The sequence below is a fragment of the Cajanus cajan genome, chromosome 2 (genome assembly GCF_000230855.2).
Source record: "Cajanus cajan strain Asha chromosome 2, NIPB_CcT2T_4, whole genome shotgun sequence".
Classification (NCBI taxonomy): Eukaryota; Viridiplantae; Streptophyta; class Magnoliopsida; order Fabales; family Fabaceae; genus Cajanus; species Cajanus cajan.
The window spans coordinates 66,927,901-66,951,032 of record NC_138518.1 but is presented as its reverse complement, the minus strand read 5'-3'; the positions used below and the strand labels follow the sequence as shown (position 1 = coordinate 66,951,032).

At 33.0% G+C, this 23,132-nt stretch overlaps 1 long non-coding RNA gene across 2 annotated transcripts; it reads right to left on the bottom strand.

Moving 5' to 3' along the window:
• Positions 1-10,261: 10,261 nt before the first annotated feature.
• LOC145954479 (uncharacterized) lies at positions 10,262-15,276 on the bottom strand. 2 transcript variants are annotated; one of them, XR_014431676.1, is made up of 3 exons: positions 13,365-14,814; positions 12,806-13,083; positions 10,262-12,394 (listed from the first exon to the last, which is right to left on the bottom strand). It is a non-coding gene; the product is annotated as an uncharacterized LOC145954479 (long non-coding RNA). The 2 variants fall into 2 exon arrangements; XR_014431675.1 differs by having other exon boundaries at positions 10,262-13,083; positions 13,365-15,276.
• Positions 15,277-23,132: the final 7,856 nt, after the last annotated feature.

Genomic DNA, 23,132 nt, shown 5'->3' with positions numbered 1-23,132 from the left:
CTTACAATGATGACTCTAATGTTAACTAATCATGACCAAATGACAAAAGTAAAATGATATTATATATTTAGGGTTTATTTAAGATTATTGAAGTATAACTATATGTGCGTAACAAAATGTTTATGTTAAAAAAAATGTTAATTTATTTTTTCCAACAGTTAATTAATTGATATAAATTATTTCATAACTTAAACGTTATTATTGGTGTTTATTAAAAAAACTCCGTAATATTGCATTTGAAGTAAATGCAAGGTAATAATATATGCAATGACTTAGACTATCTCATCCCGATATTCAATACTGCGGATAATTATTGCTTGTGGAATTCGAAATTTGTCTTTTGAATAGAAAGGGACATTATGGGTTGTGCACGTTCAAAAAGGTGAAACCCTTTATTGAATTCTTCGGAGAGTAATCATAACTTATGTAAAGAATTTAACTCTGAAATAGGAACCGTTCATGAGGAAAAGGCTATATGTAAACCCTTTCAACTTTCTACTTAAAAGCAACACTGCTGTTTTTGTTCACGAAACACAGGCTTTTCACATTCCGTCTTCCACAACCCAAAACCATCTATTTCCAGTTCACTTCATCGTTGTGTCATCCAGGTATGTCGCTTTTCACTTTCAGTTTCAATTTCAATTTTATTTCAACTACACAATGCAACAACATAAATAATTGTTAGTAAACAAATTTATTGGTTCAGATTTTAAAAATGGCATCTTCATCCACAACCCTAAACAATGACAACTTCAAAAACTGGTTTCAGACTTCCGGTTCAAAATTAACCCCGGGAATAGTAAGTTAATTTTATGTTTAATGCTAAGTAGTACTGTTTATAAAGTCGTTTTTTTTTGTAATGCAACTCTTTAAATTTGAATATACAGGATTCAATGAAAATATGCAAGTACTTTAACAAATTTTGGGGTCATCATCTGCTGACTGATTTATGTTATGCCATGGATCCGAACGGGAATGTCACCACACTTGAAATTTGTAAAAGAAAACATAAGCATTGGTTTAGAAGTGGCTGCACTCGTATGGCAAATTTCTATGAAATGAAGACAGTTCATATTATTTTCCTGCACTTTATAGGAAATAATTATTTCCATGTACGTATATACAATGAAAAATATGTTGAAATAGATTATCCAATTCCAAACCGATTGATGGACCCAAGTACTATTGACTTTTCAACCAACTTTTGGCAAACTTTCAAAACCAACCTAAATAAGGAAGAGGTACTCATTTTACACTTAATCTTCCATAAAAAAAATGTGTGTAGTTTTTTGTATCATTATGTAATTTCATTTGTTTAAATTTGATGTTATATTCTTTTATACCAGGATATATTGCCACTTGGAGGAACTTTTAATTTCTTTTGGCAACATAAGATGAATGTTGGCGTTGCGCTGATTAGTGATCCTGCAGGAAATGAATTTTGTTTTCAATTAGAATACGACTCACGTGGAGTTGATTTCCAATTGAGAGGTGCTTTGCAACTGGTACAAAGTTATCAGCTTAAAAAGAATCATCTGCTATGGATTCATTATGTGGAGCATAATAAGTTCTTAATAAGGGTTTTTTCTGCAAGCAAATTCGAGATTAATTATGATATTCGAAAAGACGAAGATAATTTACAATCGTTTATGCTTGACAAAAGTTGGATCAAAATAATTAGTCAGGATGATTTATTTCAATTACAACCGTTGGTAAGTTTTGTTAGTAATTAAGTACTCAAAATGATTTTAATTAATATTTTATTTGATGACTAATTATAAAATGTTGTTATTGTAGACTATTCCATCTGAAGTTGTTAGAGATTTTATCTCAAATGAACAACAAAAAATAGTCATACAAGATGAAGAAGGTAATCAATATTTATGTCAACTTAAGGGAAGTTGTCATAAAAGGTACATGGCTGCAGGATGGTATGACTTTGTGTGTTCAAACAACTTTTTGGTCGACGATGTACTTCAATTTTATTTTACTCATGATCCGAAGATCCTATATGTACAAAAAGGGTAATGGTGTTTGTCTTTATTGCAAGACATACTGTATTACATGACTTTCGTTCTGAGTTATAATTTGTAATCATTCACGCTACAATTGTATTGTTAGTTTATAATGAAGTTGACTGCATTCAATGAACACAAATTATAGACACAAAATGTTTATAATTAACGACTGAATTAAAACAGCCAGACTCCCATGAAATAACAAATATGAATCAATTTGTCGATGTTAAAAGAAAAGTAAATGCAAGTGTATGTAACATGTGTATTCACGACAAATAATTGCACCGCATAACGCAAACAGTCACTGTTGAGTGCATAAATAAATAAAGACAATGTTCGGTGACTTGAGTGGAAGTTCAACAATTATCACGAAGATAACACATTCGTCATTTTTAAAAAAGGGACAACTTATATACATACAGCATATCACAAAACATTCTCATAAAAGGAAATAACCACCCCCCCATCCAAAAACATCAAAAAACCAAGAAATACATTTATGATGTCCTTAACATACCAGCAAAACATTCAGTCACTAGGGCGGAGTAGGAAACGTCTTTCAAACAATCATTCTTCTTGTTTTTCCTTCGCAGCTCTGAAATTTGCCATCTGTTGATTCAACATACAAACCTCCATCTCCAGCTCCAAATTTTCATTCATTGTTTTTTCAAGTTTTTCCTCCAGGATTTGAACATTATAGTAGTTGTAGTCACGAATCTTTTTACCCGTTGCTGCTAGTAGTCGACGAATCAATGAAGCCGACACATCCTCTTGAGCATCGTAGTCATTTGCTGCAAATTTTCCCAATGAAACCAGGTTCCCAACATCACCCGTAACCAATGTTCCATAGTACCTATGATACTCAACTCCGTCAACAATCTGTTTTCGCTCCAGTGTGAACATTGGGTCAGGATAACCACGAACGGCACATATGTCAGACAACAATATTCCCATGCTTTGATGAACAAGAAACACCTCACAATTACTGTCCTCTGCAATATCATGTGGCTTACTACCTAATAAGAAAATAAAAAAACAAAAAGTAATTAACAATTTTTAAAATACATATTTATTCATAAATTAATGGAAAAATCAACCTTCTCCGCTACTCGTTGATTCTTTTCGACATTTTGTGTGACCTTTGTTTTTATTTTTTTTGTCTTGATTGGCTTCTTTGTTGCAGTACATTATCCAAGCGGACCATGCTTCATCATACGTGGCATATGATTTATGCTTGTTACCCTTGTAGCCACTAACCTGTGCTTCACATTCTTCCCAACAGTAATAAATTCCTGGGTTCCGTCCCTCAAAGACGACATAAACCTTTGGCTGAGAGCTGTTTGTACTCATTTTTTTCCTGTACAAAGAGGAGGTAGGGATGAACTGAACCTCACAAATGACAATACACATTACCATTTATAATCAAATTACGACGCTAATAAATAATAATTAAAACATTTATTATTTTATTAATATTCTACAACACGTATATAAAAAAGCATACCATATGATTTGATATTTTGTTTTCGCATCTTATTTCGTCAATGAAAAACCAAAACAAAGGTCTACACACTGGACAACGAAATTAAAAGTAATAAACTATTGGAAAACCATTTCCATCTTTCAACTTTGCCAGTCACACAAAATAAATGAATCACTTCCATTCCACCACTATGCGGTCAGTAGCTTCTGCGGATGAAGGTGTCAAATAATGATGACAATTGAAATGATTTGATGTCCTCGGTTTGCTGTCCATGTTCAAAAGATATATGTATTGTATAAATGGTAAGTTAATTTTATAGACAACCAAAATGCTGGAACTTAGGTCTCATGTCCTCGGCTTGCTGTACATCTTAAAAAAATATATGTATTGTACAACAAATGAAATTTTATATTGATTTAACTAATTTATTTTACTTAAGAACACGTGGTGTTCTATATTACGATTCTCTTACTTATACTTCTGTACTGTGTTCTGTATGAAATGCTGCCTACACAAGTTGTACTACTTCACGCCTTGTGTTGTTTTATTGCTGCATGAGGTGACCACTCAGCACCGTCTGACTTGTGACGACGGACATGGCGCATCACATCACTTCTCACCAGCCTTTGACCAACCATTCCCTTAATGCCGCGTGGACCCAGTGTTTTTTGTAATTTCCAGTTTCTCTATTTATACATCATGCCTCTCATTCTCCGCCCAAGTGTTCATCCTTTGCTTTGCCTACATTTATTGTTCTCCGCTAGACTTCCTTGCTGTAAGTGTTATTTTCCTATTAATGTATCTTTTTATATATCATATTTATATGACAATAATATAAATTGTTAATACTTCATATATATATTGTCAATATACTTGTCTTCTTGGATTGCAGGTTTGAAATTATTTTGACGTATTTACTACTCATCTTTACACGTAAGTCTAATATAACAATTCAATATTTCAGTTTATCCTTAAATTCATGTTCTAATCAAATGTCATGTATATGAACTATCTATTAAAATACAATACTATATTTATTATAACACATATTCTAATAAATTTGATACTTAATAAATGCTATGTAAGATAAAAAAATTTAAAATTAAATAATTTAATAAAAAAAATACCTATATTTGAATATATGTTACTTATATTCTAAGTTAATATAAATAAAATATTTAAGCAGTATTTTAATTTTTATAATAAACACATTTAAGTAAAAATATTGAAATTATTAAACACAAACGTATGAAATATCCTCAACCTACTCAAATGATATTATTTTCCAGATATTATAAGTTAAATCATTTCAATTAATTTAAATAATTGTACGTACCGTGTTTAACTAAATTATAAAATACTATAAATATCATTAAAAAAAGTATATATATATATATATATATATATATATATATATACTGAATGTATTATTTAATAATTGTAAATAAAAACTGTACATCAAATTTCTTTAATTTATTTATATTGAAATACATGATAAATATAAAATAAATGACAAAATCAAATAATAATATTACAATAATATTTGTTTTTTTATTATTAGAAATGTCTCGTAGAGGAGTGGATTACGTGCCAGACAGCGATGAGGAGCAACACTTACTTCGGTCAGAGGAAGAAATCATACATGAACAATTACTATCTCAATGGAGAAGGATTAGGGCAGCTAAGGAAGTTGATGACACTACAGAACAACGACCATTGTCTCCATTATCACCACCACCGCAGGAACTTGGAGACGATAATGATGACCACACATTTAGGTCATTTAACATACCCACTGTTATTCCTGGACCTGCTGGTATGGTGCAAGCTGAGATCACCAACAGGCAATCTGATAATCCTTTATCAACACAACAATTGCATTCAAATATTGGCCGAGTTGCCAACATGGTTTTCAATACTAACCCCTGGCGTTATGCTCTACATTATGTAAAATCCAGAGGTTTCTTCCATTATTTATGTCTATCTCTTTAAATATTCCAACGCAATTAAAATAATGTGTTGTATCTGTTTATTAACAATAGGACTACCAGAAGTGACACCATTGATTAACATAGACCATAATTTAGAAAGGGTTGCAACTGTTGTTGCTTTTGTCGACTCCATGACCCCAACAGGCAACGGCAATTATACACTTAAATTGAAGGTATCAATACTAAACTTTCGTATACTTCATTAAAAATATTTCATTTAATAATAACATAATGCTTAATTTAGGACCCAACTGCAACCATTGGGGCAAGCCTACATTACAAAGCAAAGGACCACCCACAATACGGCCAACACATTGTTGTTGGTTGTGTCTTAGTGTTGAGGGAGGTAATATTTGTACTAACAATATATCAAATTTAACTTAATTGTCCAATTTATTTACTTTAACTTTTTCCCAGATTGTGGTCCTTGCCCCAGGCCGTTTTCGTGGTCCATACTTTTTAAACATAACCAAAAATAACGTGCAACGGGTCAGTATACACAGTCAATTTTAATTTAATAACATTTTTATATTGCATATAAACCAATTAATATTATTTACTAATTGTTTGTTGCATGTTTGTCTCAGGTAATTCAAAAGGATATATGACTTAATCATCATAACAATATTGTATTTTAAGTGTATGTTGCTTTTAAATATGGATGACTGTTATTAAATGTTTTATTTTCATTGTTAAATTTTCATTTGCTGCATAATTACAATTAAATATTCCTATATTTCTGGTATCGTGGCTTACCAACTCGTCAATGCATCAGAACTTTCAATTTCATAAATAATTCAAAAAAATCAAGTTTAATTTTCAAAATTGTTATAAATAATCTTTATGATAAAATAAATAACTTTTAACAATTACTATAATAATGAATTTTATGTTCAATTTGTCACAAACTCTACGTTCAGTTGTCAAAAATCGAAGTATGACCTATAAAAATGTAAACGTCATTATAACCAAATTACATTTTCACAAAAATTCTATAAATATACTGTGAATTCGTTTATGCTTTATAAGTATTGTCTTATTTTGTTAATAAAATATTTATAGTCAATATTATAAATATCTAACAAAAACAATAAAATAAAAACTGAAACTATAAACATCAAACATTTAAATATTCTGTGTATATCATTTATGGTATGTGGCTTTCAGATTAGGGTTTACCTTTTTATGCTATATTATGACTAAATCTTACAAATATTTACCCCAAACATACATACTGTAACTTCTACTTAAATTAGAATTTATATTCAATTTACATAATACAATTCATATTAACTTTCCCTATCTCAAGTATGTAGTAAATACATTATTCTAACTGTAACTTCTACACCTATGTCCTTAACATCTTAACACAAACATTTATATTTATTTAAACATAATATACAAAAAATATAACTATATAAATTCAATTAATTATATATATACATATATACATATATAATTATATATAAATTACAATTTATACAAACTAACAACTACATAAGTGAAAGTAAAAGAATTTTAAAAAAACATTAAATTGTGCATTTCTTTTATTATTTATGATTTACATTTTAGGATTAAGCTTTTGTCTTTAACCCTAAACTTTAAAGTCTTACGTACATATCCTAAATGCTGCCATATGTCATGTGATACACCATTTTAAGAAGTCGTGCATGGTTCACCATGAGTTTTGACAATAACAATCATCTAAACTAATAACTTATAATAAACCTTATGACACAATATATAAAACTAAAACTAACAAAATTTTCCAATAATTTCAATGACACAAAACTATATTTAGAATACAAAATTTTCTTTGTTGTTATCTTCTAATTACAGTTACAAATTTACGCATATAATTAATGTGAACCTCTAATTGTAATACAAACACATTATAAAATGAAAAACTATATTTAATTTAATGTAAACCTCTAATTGTAATACATAAACATTATGGATTTTAAATGTATACTTTAATTTTTAAATGTAATTTAGGAGAATGAAAATAATATATATTTTTCCTTTATAAATTTGTTATCACAAATATGTTCTTACAACGGACCGTTCCGATTGCACAAGGGTCTGTTGTCGTTTAACTAGTATTGACTATGTTTTCAACCTGCAACGGCCTGACGTAATGTCTGAACGGTCCGCTGAGATTTCGCAACACCTCGTTCTAATCCATTCCTCCTGTCTTATTTTGATATCTCCAACGGGCCGTTCTTATGTCAGTACGACATATTTCGAAAATCATTACCAACTGATGCACTACATCGTAACACGTGTCATATTTTTTGGTTTTTAAAATCAATTCATTATTTTAACTCAAATTCACGAAAATTTGGATCCATAGTAATATGGTCTCTTATGTTCTATTACTTTATATGTTTAGGGTTTAGGTTACAATTCATGCTTCACTTATATACCACTTATATAAGTGCTTCATCACAAAATAAACCTTAAACACTAACGCTTAACCTTAAATCCTACACCCAAAACACTCACATACATGACAATTAATAAAAATGTACTTCATACTATTCATATTAACATTCATTCTTTGAACTATGTACTTAATACTTAAACCTAACTTGTATGACTAAAGCCTTTAATGGTAACAACTTTAATATATATTATAACAACATATATAAATTTAATATGTTATTGTAACAATTGTTTTTTTTTTCTCTTCACTAAAAAACAATTATTATATATTCATAACAATTACATTTTTTTTATTAAAATTTTTTAACTCAAATACCAATATTATAAACACTATAAATTATTTATTTCTGTGTACCGTTAAACATTTATGGTTTCCAATATAATCACTTCTTCCTATGATTTCTTATATACATTGATTTTATATTATTCAAATCTTGTTATAATAAATAAATTAACCATTCTTTTAACAAATCACACAAATTTTGTATTGGTTTTTTTTATTTTAATTTTTTTATATTATTTTTTATTATAAAGTCTTATATAAATAACTATCATAATCAAAGGTTCTGCATTTGTACACTATAAACATTACATTAATATGAAATTTATTAAGTATGAAACAAATGAATTTAAAGTCTTCAAAATATTATGTAAGTATCATCAATTTTAAATTATAAGTAATTTTGTTATAATACTATTTATTTTTGTTCACGACATAACATTTACATTTTTACCCACTAACTTGCTGCATCAATAATTCATTTTACATATGCTGTTTTTGAATATTCATTCATTAACAAATAAACTTTTCAAAACGGAAGGGCAAACAAAGCACCGTAATTTTGCCCAACCAAATCTTACAACCTACTGCTCTACATAATGATGGACGGTCTATCACAGGTTTGATGAACCTTTTACTGTCCCGAGGAAGCTCATTAATTTGGCAACACACCTGTCTCCGTCCCACTCATCAATAAATCCATAACATTTCCATATTAAATTATTAATCCAACTATCACAATCCATTAACCTAGCATCCACCGAAGCGTCACAATATGAGTATTCATGTCACAAATCATTAAATTATAAAATAATTTTAACAACATTAATTATTACGGCTGACAGTACAAAATCACCACACATTTCTTACAATATTTCACTGCTGCATGCAATTAATTCTTCACTGCTACATGTCAAACATTAAATCAACTATTAATGAATTTCATTATTAACCCTAAGTCTACAAAATTTATATAATAAAATTAAATCTCAATTACAAAACCTTAACACACTTTACTCCTTTACAATGGACACAAATAAGGAACTACATTCTTCACCACTTGCTATGAATTCTCCTGATGCCACCCGCATGAACACAGAAGCAATTACTATGGGAATCACAGCGCCAGCAACAAACAATACTCCAACCATTACGTCGTCAACAAATGCTGAACCCTTTGAAAACACTTCAACTTCTTTTGGGTTAGTTTAACAATGCATTTATTGTAAAACAGTTGTATTCATTCATCAAAGTTCCATGCTTGGTAAACAAATCTTTTTTTACAGGCCAATAGAAGTTATTGCTTTAACGAATAATCCTGACACAGCCAACCAACATGAAAATCATTCCAAGGTAATACTCTTATTCTACTACATCTCAAAAATCGTTGTCATTATGTACATCTATATGCTCAAATCATTTAATGCTTCATTTTGTAGAATGCATTTGAAGTACTACTTCTTGACAAAACTATTCAGGCCATATACTCCGCAACAAAACTCATTTCTAACATCACTCAGGTTTTCCATCAAACATTTTATACTTTTTTCCTTACGCAACAACCTCAATGTCATATATGGTTCCCTCATATATACTAACTTCATTTTTTTACAACCTTCTTTTATAGGGTGTTAATGACCGTCTTCAGGAAATGGAGAAAAAACAAAATGAAATACATACGAAGCTTGCAAACATTGAGTCTCAAATTAATATTACAAGAGATATAACTATGACTGCAATTTCTCGCTCAATGAATGTTCAACAAAATTCTCCAACATTAACAACAACAAATACAGATACTGGACTCAACACCACACCTAAGCGAATATTTTGTCAGAATTCATCTCCATTGTCAAAGCAATCCCAACGGAAATTTATGAATCAGTCACACATTCTGAATCAAGTTGATACAAGACCAAGTAAGCGTAAGATGATTGGTAAAAGCATTTTGAGCAATAACAATATAGTTGGATATTCATCTTCGAACAACACCAATGCAATTCAACTGGGAGTTCATCATCGTCAGTCAACACAACCACCCAACTACAATCAAAATAGTAGTTTTTCCATTCCACTCAAACGGAAGGTCGTATGCATACTTTACTTTACATTTACTTTATAATACATTCAAAAAAATAGTCAATGAAATTACTTGTTCCATTCCACTAAAACTACAATTCCTTTTTTTTAGCCAATAATTAACGAAGGGTCATTGGAGACACCGTTGCCATCCAATGTATACAGAAACTTGACATTTAACGACTCAGCTGCACAAACCAATGTTAAAATACCTGACATACCAACTGAGTTAACACAGAATGCAAAAAACCAGGTTCAACAGCCAAACAAGACAGATGTGCAAGATATACCATCAAGTGATGATGAGTTACATGGTATCGTTGCTGTAGGCCACATTTTGCCACGGGTAAAAATCTTGACATTTTCCATCTTTTTTTAATACAACTCCTCTAACACATGTCTATTGTAGAAAATCAACTCAATTTTTAGGCCTACCCAAGACATGGCATTAACAAAAGAACAATTACGACTTTCCACCTATATTTTTTACCCTGACTATAAACTCAGGTTACCATTTTCATAACTCATTCATACTGTGTTAAATATTTACAACTACAATTTTGTCTTCTTATTTATACTTTTTTTTCTATTTCTTTTCCTCTAGTGAAGTGCTCCTAAAGATGAATTACACAGAGGTTACAAGACAACAATTACAATGTTTAAGTCCTGGAAATAAAATCAAACGTCAGGTATACGTATAAATTTAATATTTCATAATGTTTAATCATCTACAACAATACTCATTACCCTCTCTGCTCTCTAACCTCATTAGGTTGTTGCTTGGATGTCAATGAAGATCACTGATATGCAGGACAAGATTACTGATCAAACCATTTGGTGTCTTCCTCCTGAATTTGCGGTAACCTTTCATTCTTATTATTTTTCTAACTTTTTTTTTTCAACTCCACAACCCAATACACTTTACTTTTCTTTTCTGACTAATAATTTTCACAATTTGTAAATATTATCATATAACTTTTACACTAAATTACTGTAATTTTAATTTTCCTATCTATTTAATGTATAATTATAAACTTCAAATAACATCTATTATCAACATTTTCATCATTAGTTTTCCTTCTTTACTACACCTAATAACATCTATCAAAATTGTCATATTTACAGAGAGCTATCATTGAAGGAGACACAATTGAAGACCTATTGGAAACATATGCAAAACACTGGATGAAACCATATCAAAAATTAAAATATGTATACTGCATTCCATATTTCTTTCAAATGAAATACTAAACTATTTATTTAACTACATTTCATTTACCCATTTAATAAAATATTTTGCTTTTCATAGATATATGTGCCAATTGAGGAATATAGCGGACACTGGTATTTGATGGTTCTTAGCTTAGAAGACAATGTAATATACCATTTGGATTATTATCTGAAGGACCAAACAATGGATCGTAGACGTCACAACATGATGCAAATTGTATGTCACAAATAACTCCAAATAAATCAACCATCCTAACTTCACTATCAATTTCATATATACTATTTTCCTGTTTCAGTCCAACGTCATAATACAATTGATGGAATCAAGTTTTTATCCTCAAAATTTTGTTAAAGAATTAGTACATGGAGAAAGCTGGGATATTTTGCAAGGAAGGGCAGTTCCAAATTGTGGCCATAGGTAACCAATACTAATTTACTTTATTATTTTATTCATAATGAATTTTATATTCACAACTTTTTTTTCCAATGCATAACAGTAACAACTCTATTATTTGGGTTTTACAATGGATGGATATGGAATATGCATTTCAACCAAACTTAATCAAAGTGGTGAGCAAATAATGCAATACATTTCAAATTACATTGTATTTTACTTATGCATATTAATATATGTCAAACAATGTAACATTTTCAGAGCCTTGATGAAGAAACTGTTCGAATGAAAATTGCTTTAGATTTGGTTTCCGGTGATCATAATGAATATAAACGCACCATCCACATCAGAGCTGCAGAATTCTGTCAAAGTATTGGACTATCATAAATTGAATTCAGAAAACAACTTCACGATTGAGCCTACACGTTTAGGATTAATATCATCAGCTGGGCTGCACATTTTTGGATCCTTATTCTGCAACCAAAATATTGTATCACTTCGCCCAATTATTTTTTGATTAGTTTTTTGGATATATATATTGCAAGAGGTCCAATATAATTCTACCTTTCTTCACAACTTTAAAACACTCAGCAAAAACAATCACATTTTTGTATTTCATATTTTGTCATTATTAAATGAAACTAACTTCGTTATCTCTAATTTTAATGTACTATTTAAACATGCTTTTTATTATATTCTAGATCCAAAAACACACGAATCAATTTTTAATCACATGGTTTTAATAATTATTCATTACTGACATTATTAAACCAATATATATGAAATTAACAACTTCAAATCAATACCTAAACACCAATTTCATATACATGATAAATGTGATAGCATTAAACTCATGAATCGTAAATAGGTAACTAACAATCTTACCCATTCATGGAGCCATTGCTGCCCTTTGGGTCTGCTTTTATGTAAAGCTTTACATCCAATAACAAGCTCTACTACCCCAAAGGAGAAAACATCAACTTCTTTACTGATTTTACCACTTTCAGTGCATTCTGGAGTCAAATACGTATCCATACAAGAGCAATTTTTCCACCATCACTTACTAATGATAAACAATTGTCTTTCATTCAGTACTACACTAACCAAATGTTCCAGCCACCCTGCTTTCCACTTCCACATCCTTTTCTCCATTCGTATGCCACCTGCCAAGGCCAAAATTTTCCAACTAAATCCATTACTCGCACTTAGTTCAGACATCTTATCCGCTGAAAGCATGATTCTTTATATTAACATAAACAATCCTTCAGAATAACCACGTAACACGAACTACCTAATAACATACTATAATAAAGATGCAGCAAAAAAAAAACATACAAGATTAACATCAACCTACTAATTGCAATGGTAAAAAGATAGACTTAACAAACAACCTTACATTCATACATTTTAACATTACAAAATTATTGGACTTTGACATACTAACCATAAATTTTCTTCCATCCTCCACACAAAACCCTAAACCATCACAACATTACGATGTTGTGTTCAACTTAAAACCTCTATTTCTGACAAAAATTCTTCATCACCCTGAGCACCAGTTAACATATACCTCATCATTGCAACAACCTGCTCATCAGGTACCACTCCACGGTGTACATAACCAAATTCATCTTCAGCCAAAACAAAATGGGGGGGTCGCAGTAGTGGCAATTGGGACTACTCAAATTGCTTCTGTAACACTTCTATTCAACTTCACATCCAGTTTACAATTAGGTACTCCTAACATAACATCATCATCCTATTTGTATTCTGCTAACAAACACAACATTCTACAACAATTCACAACATTAACGATTACACAAACACCTAACCATCACGACCACCTCCTCATAAAGTTTGCTTACTTATTCCACCTTCTTTAAGCTGCAGCTATATCTCTGCATTCTATGCTTCAACTAACCAAAATTTCTGTTTAACAATACAGGGGGGCACATACAGCAGTACAAACGTATACACACAAAATCAAGGATCAACTTCATAAACTTCCTAAAATAAATCTAACAACCTCACACTGCATTTCCTCAAACTCACTTCGCCTACTCTGCATACCACGCCCGACTGTCTTCCATTCATGTAAAACTATATTTCATGTAATCAAATCTAACAAACATCAAATTTGTCAATAAGATTTTTACAAAAACAAAATCAATCTAGTAACAAACATATTTCAATGCTCAACAAATAATACCATTACCATAAACACAATTTTCAACAAAAATGTTAACAAACAACAAAACCAAAACTTCAGCCATCAACGATGTTCAACCCACCACTATTTTCTTCTTCTAAGCAATACCCTGCACTAACGCATCATCAATCCGCTCTTCCCACTCCACAATCAACAAACCCTTTTCACAGGGGTTGCGGCCTGCGACAAACAAAACACGACCACCGTGCCAAACTCGTAATTCACCCATGCTTCCCAACAAACTACCGCCACAATCGTAACAAAACACCACCACCTCCACCACCGTCGGAGACTCGTACTTCACCCATGTTAAACGGAACCCTAAACAATAGAAAATGTCCGTCAATATCAAATGTCCGCCACAATCGTAACAAAACACCACCACCTCCACCACCGTCGGAGACTCGTACTTCACCCATGTTAAACGGAACCCTAAACAATAGAAAATGTCCGTCAATATCAAATGTCCGCCACAATCGTAACAAAACACCACCACCTCCACCACCGTCGGAGACTCGTACTTCACCCATGTTAAACGGAACCCTAAACAATAGAAAATGTCCGTCAATATCAAATTTCAAAGGACTAATATGCAATTGTTCAAATTTAAACATTAAATTCAATCTCAACCGTTTACTTTTTTAAACTTCTCATCTACGGTCATTATTAATTGACCACCAATGCACCACTTCTTAAACTGGTCCGTCAGAGAATTTACCAAGTTTACAAAGATGTTTTTTTTATACTTTATTTGTTTTAACATATATATATATATATATATATATATATATATATATATATACCAAAGTTGGTGTCATACATCATGATATTATATGTTTCTAATATTAAGATTATGTAATTTTAGTATTTAAAACATTATATTTGTATATTTTTAGTCTCCGGTGTTATTTTAACAAGTTAGTGTATGTGTTAGTGTCACTTTAACACACGTCAAAGTATTATGACAATTTTATCTTGGTATGTTAGTGCAAAGTTAGTATTTTTTTTTAATATTAGAGATGGATCAATATTGTTCAATTGAGACATAGGGATCAAATGCAATACAAATTTTTAGGGCTATAATTGCATAATTACATAGATGAGTCCAAATTAGATTTGAAATATATTTCGATTCATTTCAATCAACTTTAATTAGTTTGGATTGATTTATTTTTTATTTTATTTTTGGATCTCTATTCTAAATTACTTTCATCTAATCATATTCAATTTGGATTGAATCAATTCATTGAATTTATCGTTAAAGTATATTATCATATCATAAATTGATAAAACATAAATTTATAGTTTTTTTATGAAACATAATATTATAAACTTGTTTGTCAATATTACAAATTGTAAAGTAATACTTTAAACATTAAAAAATACAAACTTAAAAAGTAATGGACGTCCATTTGATATTAAATGGTTCAGTTTGTTAAAAATATTTTCGAAGTACTTTTAGACAAGTCATTGAGATTAAGGGGTCTCATATATATTGAGTTGGTCACTTCATTCCTTTATCTTTCACCAATATCTTAAATTTGTTAACCCAAACAATATCTAATAAACTAATAATAATAATAATAATAACAACAAAAACAACAATAATAATAATAATATAATCACGTGGATCGATTCTTAGAAACCAAAATTCAATATCCAAACTAAACTTGTTGGATTTTTAATTTCTAAATCCACTTCATTCTAGTGGCCATTTTGAGAAGATAAACACCAAAAAGGAGTTGAATAATGTATATAAAAAAACTTGCACGATTTTCATAATGAAATAGTAACTTTAGTTGGATAGAGTATGAAGAGTAGTCAGATGAAACATTGAGAATTTTTGTTACTGACTCATCTCAACCGAGACTATGTTTAATTTTTAATCTAATTTGATTGAGTTTCACTATCTTTAAATAAATATATAAATATTCATACAACAAGCCATTTATGACTCAATCCTAAGTATTAATTGACTTGTCTCTTCAAGTAATTATTCAAGAATTTTTTTAACGACAAACCTCTTCAAACTTAACGACAAAATATTCTTTTACAATCAAGTATTCTAATGGAATCTACCAAAGGTTGCACTTGAAAGAATTTGAGGAATAAAGAAGATGAACTATTTTGCTTGACAAGGCCTACAACAAATATATCACCTAGTGTTGTTTTCTACATCTTAACAAAGGCTTGAGCCGAATTTGAAATAACATGACAATTCCAAATTCACATAATCTAGAATAATCATTGATGGGCTATAGTTTTTTTAATTAGTTTTGAAGTTAAATAGTTGCTTAAAACCATTTTGTTAATTTTTTTAAATAGCTACATCTTAACGAAGGCTTGAGCCGAATTTGAAATAACATGACAATTCCAAATGCACATAATTTAGAAGAATCATTGATGGGCTATAGTATTTTTAATTAGTTTTGAAGTTAAATAGTTGTTTAAACCCATTTTGTTAATTATTAATGTAATTTTTGAATTTTTTTTATTCAAATAATTCAAATGTCTTTTTATATTATTTAGGTCAACTTTTAATGCTTTCAGGCTTCCTATGTCACAATGATATATAGTTAGCAAGATAGTGGGGAGTCAATTCTAGTAGAAATAAAGTGTTTGTGGAAATTAGTGAGAATTTATTTATAAGTGGAGTATTGATGAGAATTTGTCTCATTGCCTATCTAAGCTTATAAATAGAAACATTTTGCAAAGATTTCAGTAGAGAATGATTTAATCAAAATTTGGATATTGTTCCAATTGAGAGAATTTATCTCTCACTATGTTATTAGAAACTACTTTTGATTCTTATTCTTAAATTTTATAATTCAAAGTGACGGATGCTCCTCAACTTATCAATCTTTAAGGATTGTGGCATTATTCTCCCATCTTTTACTTCAACCCACATTTTTCCTTTTTAATTTATTTATTTTCTTATAAAATTGTCTTAAGAATATATGTTTTGAGATGTTAAAATTTTTATCCTATGAGATTCTTAATACCTATATAGGTTTACAAACGAGTCTCTCAAAGCTCAAAACAAATTAATATTATTTTACAGACAAGCCTCTTCAGCCTCAATCTTATACCAATGGTTATGAAAGTTACATAAATATTGTGTTTGACTCACTTAGACGTTATACAACCAATTTAAAATAATGAGTGTTTATAAAAAAAGAATAGTTTTACAAAAAATATGTTTGCTAACAAATATATCTATTTATATATTTTTCTTCTTCTTGTGCTTTAAATCTTTTTATATAGTAGATCATAAAATATGATTGTTACAATACTTTAAGTCCAACTCACAAGTTTACTTCGTTTATCTTCATTGTCTTTCCTTAAGATGATAGGTGACAGTTTGACTCATTTAATGTGAGTATCAAATGCATTTCACCAAATGATACCTCTTATTTGATAAATGAAACTACTTATCGACTTTCCATATCAAACGAAACTTACAAAAGCAATGTTAGTGCAGAAGAATTGCAATAGTGACTTTATTCGTTTTTCTCCATTATTTTAGAGATTTTGATTATGTTGGAAAGTATGATTTTATTCTTTAACACACTTGTAAGTTTCAAGACTACTTTTTGATTTGATTTATTAAAAAATGAAGCATTCAATAGAAACTTGTTGTTAATTTAAATGAATGACAAACATTAAATGTATTTTAGGCATACTTTGTGTTTCGTTTGATTTATAATGTCTCATAGACAATTTGTATTTTACACTTCATCTGATGAGTTTTTCAGAAATATTTTTCAAAGATATTTTTGCAGACCTTTTTTTCTTTATAAAAATATTTTGTTTGTCGACATTAAAATTCTACATTCAAGCATTCTAGACCATGTTTTTTACTTAACAATAACCAATCCATATTTACAATTAGATTAGTTTGAATTCATTAAATCATTAGATTATATCACATTCATGTTCACTCTTACACAAAATTGTAAGACCAAAAAAGAATTTTAACTAACTTTTTTTTAAATAAATTTTAAAATAAATTGTTATTTGTCAAAAAAAAAAACATTATCTTGTTGGATATAGTCATTTATGGATTGATCAAAAGTTGTTTAGCTTAAATCGTTTGACACCAAATCTCGAAATTCGAACTTTGTCATGAGCATGAAGTTAATTAAATATACCACTTTATCTTTTGTAGGAATCATCTTGAAGGGGAGGATTTATACCTTTTTATAAAAAAAGTGTTTTCATTTAAGTTAATAAACTAATGTCTTGTGTATGATTACTTATGTAGCGTGATGGTTATGTAGGAAGAAAAAATTAAACTTGAATTTTCACTAAACCGTTAAGATCAGACTAATACTAAAAGTTTGGATAATATAAATAAAATTTTAAATTTAAAACTTGTTGTCATAATCTTTCCTACAAATTTTAAAAAGAAACCTTGAATTTCCACTTATTGCTTTTGTTAGATGTACATATGTTGCACAGATGATGCACATTTGTGAAACATAATCATAGTTGTGGCCTGTGGGTATAAGGAATCGAGCCATTGGGTGTTGGATATATGAGTTTTTTTTTTAAAAATTCTTTATACTTATTTAATATTATGTATTTGATTATTGTTGAAATATTTTATGATAATGTACGAAATATTTTTCATTCTTATTCAATGCTAAAATTTAAAAGATTGTTTTTATTTATGTAAAATGAGTACATTTTAATTTTTAGTTATGTAAATATATATATTTTTTTATTTTCATCTTTCAAAAATAATTATTTTTAATTTAATATTTAGTTTAAATCTAGATAAATAACATTAATATTAAATATCTATTTATTTTATAGTGTTACATGATTTTTTTTGGTAAAGAATGAAACATAAAACACTAGAAAGCTCAAGACACCGAGTCTCTTCCTAACTGTAACAGGATGAAATCAGGAGGACTCCTCCAGAATACAATGGAACTCGTGTTCCGCACCCCCCAATTGGCAAGCGTATGGGCTACTGAATTTATGTCACGAGGGATATGGCTAATGTAAACTACCCAGTCCCAGGCTAGCATGCACTGAATCCGGCGAATAACATCATAATGATTGTGCAAGTGGTCCCTTTCCGTTGACCTAGCTTGAAACAGCGAAACAGCTTCCAGACAATCACATTCACAACTCACCTTCCGAAACCCACTTGCCCAGCAAAGTGATAAGCCATCCTCCAAAGCCAACAGCTCAGCACGTAGCGCATCCCCAGTCGATGCTCCACGCGAGAAACCACCTCGCCACCTGCCTGTCCAATCGCGTATAACTCCACCCATCCCCATAGCAGAGATGTCACTCAAGCAACTCCCGTCCGTGTTAAGTTTGGCCCACGGATGCTCCGGAGGACTCCATAGGGGTTGCTCCAGCCACAAACCTCGTTTAGCATTAAACACCTCGTTCTCCACCGTAGACAGTGTCACCTTCCGCCGGACCGCCGAGATCGTCCAAAGCTCACCGTTGAACAACATGTGATTCCTAAACCGCCAGATCCACCACAAGGTGAAGGATAGGGTAATAGCCTCCTTGTGCAAAATGATCCCCTTCAGCCACTGAAAACAATCCCTTTCCAAGAAGGACCACCCCGTACTGACCCCGCCAGCCATCAGCACCTCTCGCGAGTACGGACAATCCCGTAGAGCATGCAAAATGGTTTCATGGGGGCAAGAACATCGCGAACAGGCGCCGGACTCAGAGAGCCTCCTGTCAGCCCGTACCTGGTTCGTTGGAAGGGCTGAATGCAGACACTGCCACAGGAAGAACTTAACCTTCTCTGGAATCATTAGCTTCCAGACCCTCTTCCAAACTATATCCCCCTCTGTTGACAAACCCGGGGTCAGAAAACGATATCCAGAGGCCGCTGTGTAACAACCCGAGTTATCACCCCTCCAACCAAAGTGGTCCACTCCCAAAGAGGAATTGACGACCCGCAACCGTTGGACTGAACTAGTCAGCTCTGCCGGAAGAGCAGTATACAAATTATCAAAATTCCAAACTCCACTAACCCAGCAGTCAGCGACCGTTTTGTTGATGTCCGCAACATGAACGTACGGGACTCTCCCGCACCAAAGCCCAGTACCTGACCAATCCGTGTACCAAAGGGAGGAGGCACCCGACCCTAGCTGAGGCTCGAAACCTTCCCGAAGAGAAGGAAGAGCCTTAACTAGACTTGACCATATTGGAGAAGCACCTCGCCTGTTTTGAGCACATAAAACAGAGTTCCCATGTAGATATAAACTCTTGAGGATTTGAACCCAAGGCCTCTGTGGAGCCGTCAGCAGATCCCATACTAACTTGCCAAGGAGAGAGACATTAACTCTTCGCGCCTCCCTAACCCCAAGCCCACCAAGCTCCTTAGGTTGAGTAACAACGGCCCAACTCACTGGGGACCAAAACCGTGTATTGTCAGATTTTGCCCAAAGCATACGTCGACAAGCCTGATCAATTTTATTGCACACTGCCTGAGGAAGCCACAAAGTTTGCATGCTATATACTGGAATAGAGGAGATGGTAGACTTCACCAGGCACAGTCTACCTGCCTTATTAAGGAGCCTGGACTTCCAAGCTGCAAGTCTCCCCTGGATCTTATCCATCACATCATGAAAATCAGCGCACCTTGGCTGTCCCTGAGTCATAGGAACCCCCAAATACTTTCCGATCTTAGCCGTGTGACCAATCCCGAGCAATCCCTCCAAAGCATCTATCCTCCGCTGTGACACCCTTCTGGAGCTCACAAACTTAGACTTGGTCAAATTAACTCTCAATCCTGAAGACTGCGAGAATTCCTCCAATGTCGACGCCACCAACCGGGCCTGGTCCTCTGTAGCTTGACCAAACAGTAAAATGTCGTCAGCAAAGAGAAGATGTGAAAGCGGAAGCCCCCCAGGTGATAACTGAATCGGTTTCCAGTGACCCCTCTGGAGTAAATCAGCGATTCTTACAGCTAGGCGCTCCATGCAGAAAACAAACAGATACGGAGATAACGGGTCCCCCTGGCGAAGGCCACGAGACGGAACAAAGGACGGTAATGTGCTTCCATTCCAAAGGAGTGAAACTGACGAATTCTTCAACCCCCACATGATGAGCTTAGTAGTAACAGTTGGGAACCCAAACTGCACCAGCGTAGACTCCAAGAAATCCCACTCGACCCTGTCGTATGCCTTTTCCAGGTCAATCTTTAAAGCCAAGGAACCCACACCTGAACCGTCCCTTCGTACAAAATGGACAGCTTCTTGAGCAATAATACTATGATCGCGAGTACCTCGCCCAGGGATAAAACTGCCCTGGAATGGACTGATGACGTCCTGCAGGAAGGGCCTGATTCGAGCCACAATCACTTTAGAGATAACCTTCCAGGCAACATTACACAAGCTTATAGGACGAAATTCTTTAAGGCTAACCGGGTGGTCCACCTTTGGAATTAACACCACTTGTGTCTCTAAGAGGGATACATCCGAGAACCCCAACCGAAAGGCATCCTTCACCGTACGCCATAACTCCTCCCCTACAATAGGCCAATACTGTTTGAAGAAGAACGGTTGAAACCCATCCGGCCCTGGTGCCTTGAACGACTTCATACTCATCACTGCCCGACGAACCTCCTCCCTCGTGACTGGTGCCGTTAAGGCAGACTGGGCCGCAACTCCCAGGCCAGGAGACACCCCAGCATGCATGTACAAAGGCCTAAGTTCGTTATTACTCGAAAAAAGCTCCTTATAGAACCTGACTGCCTCAGTTTTCAGCACCCCAGGATCCGTATGCCAAGACCCATCAGGTAGAAACAACCCCTGAATTTTATTTCGCCGTCTTCGCGCGAGTGTTTGAGCATGGAAGAAAGACGTATTCCGGTCCCCAAACCTTACCCACTTTTCCCTAGACTTCTGAAACCATAGATACTCCTCCTGAAGACAAGTTTCATCCAGCTCCGCTTGTATTGTCTTCTCTAACCTCGACAGGCTTTCTGATTCCCCTATCTCGAGCTGTAATTGTACCCCTCTGAGACGTCGCTGGAGAGCCTTCTTTCTAGTAATGATATTCCCGAACACTTCCTTGTTAAACTTGATGGCATCAACACGAACAGCCTGTAATCCATTAGCAAGAGTCGGCGTGCTACGGCCCCATGCCTCCCTAACAATTCGCTCAAAACCTTTGTGAGTGGCCCATGCAGCTTGGAACCGAAAAGGTCGATCTTGAGCCTTATCTCTGGAGCCGTCGCGCCGAATTAACATAGGGCAGTGATCAGAGTATACCCTGCACAGGTTCTCAACATATGCTTCTGGAAACATAGCTTGCCACTCAACATTACACACCGCACGGTCTAGCCTCTTTGCCAGCACAACCCCGCGTTGATTTCTATACCACGTGAAGCGTAAACCCTTAGCCCCCATGTCAAGAAGATTGCAGTCATTCAGAACGTCCAGGAATTGTGAGGCCCGTGATGACGAGAAGCGACCACCCCTACACTCTGATGAAAACATAATTTCATTGAAATCTCCAAGCACCAGCCATGGCAACGTAATCCGGCCCCCCAACTCCCGAAGATGAGCCCAAACCCCTTGCCTAAGCTCCACCCGAGGACTAGCATAAACAGCAGTACACACCCAGCGCTTACTTCCTTCAACAACCATAAACGACATAGCCTGAGGATGGGAAGCAAGGTCCGAAACTTTAGCAGAGCATGACAACGCCATCAAGACCCAAATACCTCCAGAATGCCCCGTAGCCTCCATGCTGTAGCACAACCGATAACCCAGCTTTGACCAGAACGATTCCACCGAAGAAAATTGACAGTGGGTCTCCAAAACAATAAATATAGACGGATGATGGAGCCTTACTAACTCCGCAACCCTCCTTTTACCTTTGACATTAACAGCCCCTCTGATGTTCCAACTCAAAATATTAAAATCCATAGACATTAAACAGACTATATTCGACAGAGACTCAAGCTACATGATTTAATGATTATGCGAATACAAGTAAGAATTATTTAAAATAATC